Source organism: Octopus sinensis, linkage group LG7, assembly GCF_006345805.1.
Source record: "Octopus sinensis linkage group LG7, ASM634580v1, whole genome shotgun sequence".
Lineage (NCBI taxonomy): Eukaryota > Metazoa > Mollusca > Cephalopoda > Octopoda > Octopodidae > Octopus > Octopus sinensis.
Window position 1 is genome coordinate 1,416,042 of NC_043003.1, and position 2,500 is coordinate 1,418,541.

The 2,500-nt window shown below is 38.8% G+C and overlaps 1 protein-coding gene across 2 annotated transcripts in view; it reads left to right on the plus strand.

Moving 5' to 3' along the window:
- Positions 1 to 2,500, plus strand: part of LOC115213848 — a 73,518-nt gene that overhangs the window by 240 nt on the left and 70,778 nt on the right. The gene's annotated exons all lie outside the window — the stretch shown is intronic.

Sequence of the window (2,500 nt, forward strand, 5' to 3'; positions counted from 1 at the left end):
CAAGTCCCTTTTTTTCTTTCCGTCGAATATATAATAATAATAATTTAAGGTGTGACCCCTGTGCATGTGAATGCGTATGTGTGTGTTTGTGGGTGGGAATACATAGGTGTAATAAATACGTGTACGTCTATCTTCTGACTCAACGTTCTGGGTTCAAATTCTGCCGAGGTCGACTTCGCCTGTTATCCTTCCGGGGTCGATAAATTAAGTACCAGTGAAATACTGGGGTCGATATAATCGACCATCTCGTCTCCTATAATTTCAGGTCTCGCCCCTATTTGTAGAAAGAATATACACATATATTAGAAATACACGCACACACACAAACACATACACACACGCACACACATACACACACGCACACACATACATACGTATACACAATCATATGTATATATAATTTATTTATACCTATATATGCTTAAATATATTTGTAAAACATTTGACCGCTAACGGGATCGCTGGATACACTAGAAATAGCAGCTAAACCTACCTCACATTGCACGTTGTCGTCTAAATTTTAAAAAAAGATATAATTAGATAATTCAGTCCTAGACATCTATAAGATGCGATGGCCACGGTTGAGTTGTCTCTGGGGGTTGAAGAACAACAACAACAACCATGATGACGACGAGAAATGACCACAACATTTACTGGTCGCTTTCAGAGGTGACAAATGTGGAGGGGGGTGGAGCTACGGACAATTAATTACTGGTATTCATTAAATAGAAAACTGAGGAATTAAGAGTGAAGCTGACTTTGATGCGATTTGAACTCAATACTGAAATGAAAGTATAGAATGTCACTTATTCTGTGTGGCATTTCTGTCTGTAGCTGTTTTGATGGGTTTTGTTTATAAGCACACACATATGCGTGCGCGTGCGCGCGCGTCTGTGTGTCTGTGTGTGTGTTTGAGTATGTATATATGTATGTATATGTGTGTGTGAGTGTGTGTATATATACACGCATATATATGTACGTACGTTTGCATGTATGTATGTGTATGTGTGTGTGCGCGTATGTGTGTGTGCATGCATTTCTGTATGCATACAGACTTGCATACATGTATATGTGTCTGTGTGTGTGCATACGCATACACACATGTATACATGCATTCACACGCACACACACATAATATACATGCACATACGTACATATATGCATGTATGTATGTATGTATGTATGTATGTATGTGTGTGTGTATGTGTGCATGTATGTATGTATGTATGTATGTTATGTATGTATGTATGTGTGTGTGTATGTATGCATTCTGCATTGTGTTCGGTGCTGAGCGTTCCAGTTATGCATGCTCGCTCCATTAAGCAGGCAATTCATTGAATTTTTACTGAAAACGCGAAGAATTCCAGAGACACATGCACTTTTACGGTAATCCTCAAGCGGAACCAGCGTGAAAATGTATGCACGAGACAAAGACTCGTCTTTGGAATCTCACGCACAGTCCGTCCGAGGAGTTTCCACATACTTTCCGTCTACACAGTTTTACTCACAAGGATTGAGTTCAGCCGACGCTAAAGTTAAAAACTTCTTGATCTCGATTAGAAGTGGACTTTTAAACACTCAATCAAGCTTGCACGCATACATACATATAATAATGATTATATGTATGTATAATAATTTTTTCCTCCTATTCCTTTCTGACGAAGAGCGTAGGCACGAAAAGTCAAAGACTTTTCTATTTTTCGCGAGCGTCAAACGAATACACTTGTTTGTCGTACCTACACTTGTCTTCATCTTTTGTTTTCTGAAAATTTGAAATATATATATATATATGCGTGTGTGTGTGTGTGTGTGTGTGTATATATATATATATAGTTATGTTGATGTAAATCGGGAAGATAGGACTCAAAATATACAGGGTGACTAAAGGTCCGAGAGTTTGATAATAACCAACGCGCGCGAAGCTCTCGGACCTTGAGTCACTCTGTTACTTCTGGTAAATATCAATATCTATATATATATACACACACGAATGTATGTGCGTAGGTGTTTTATACATGTGTGTGTATACGTGTGTGTGTGTGTGTGTGTAAGGCGGCGAGCTGGCAGAGTCGTTAGCACTCTGGGTGAAATGCTTAGCGGTATTTTGTGCATCTTCGTGTTCTGAGTTCAAATTCTGCCGAGGTTGACTTTACCGTTCATCCTTTCGAGGTCGGTAAATTAAGTACCAATTGAGTACCGGGGTCGATGAAATCGACTTTCCCAGCCCTAAAAATTGCTGGCCTTGTGCCACAAGTTCTTAGGAATCGAGAGTTTCGTGCCAAAGCACTTTTGAGCGAGGAAAAGCGGTTTGACACGAAGAATTACGCCCTTAAGTAACCTACGGCGCATATTTCACTAACCATAAATTATGTATAAACCCATTACATGTGTGTATATGCAATAAGTATTGTGTGTGTATATATAGATAGAAAGACAGACACATATAGATGGATAGATAGATAGATAGATAGATAGATAGATAGATAGATAGATAGATAGA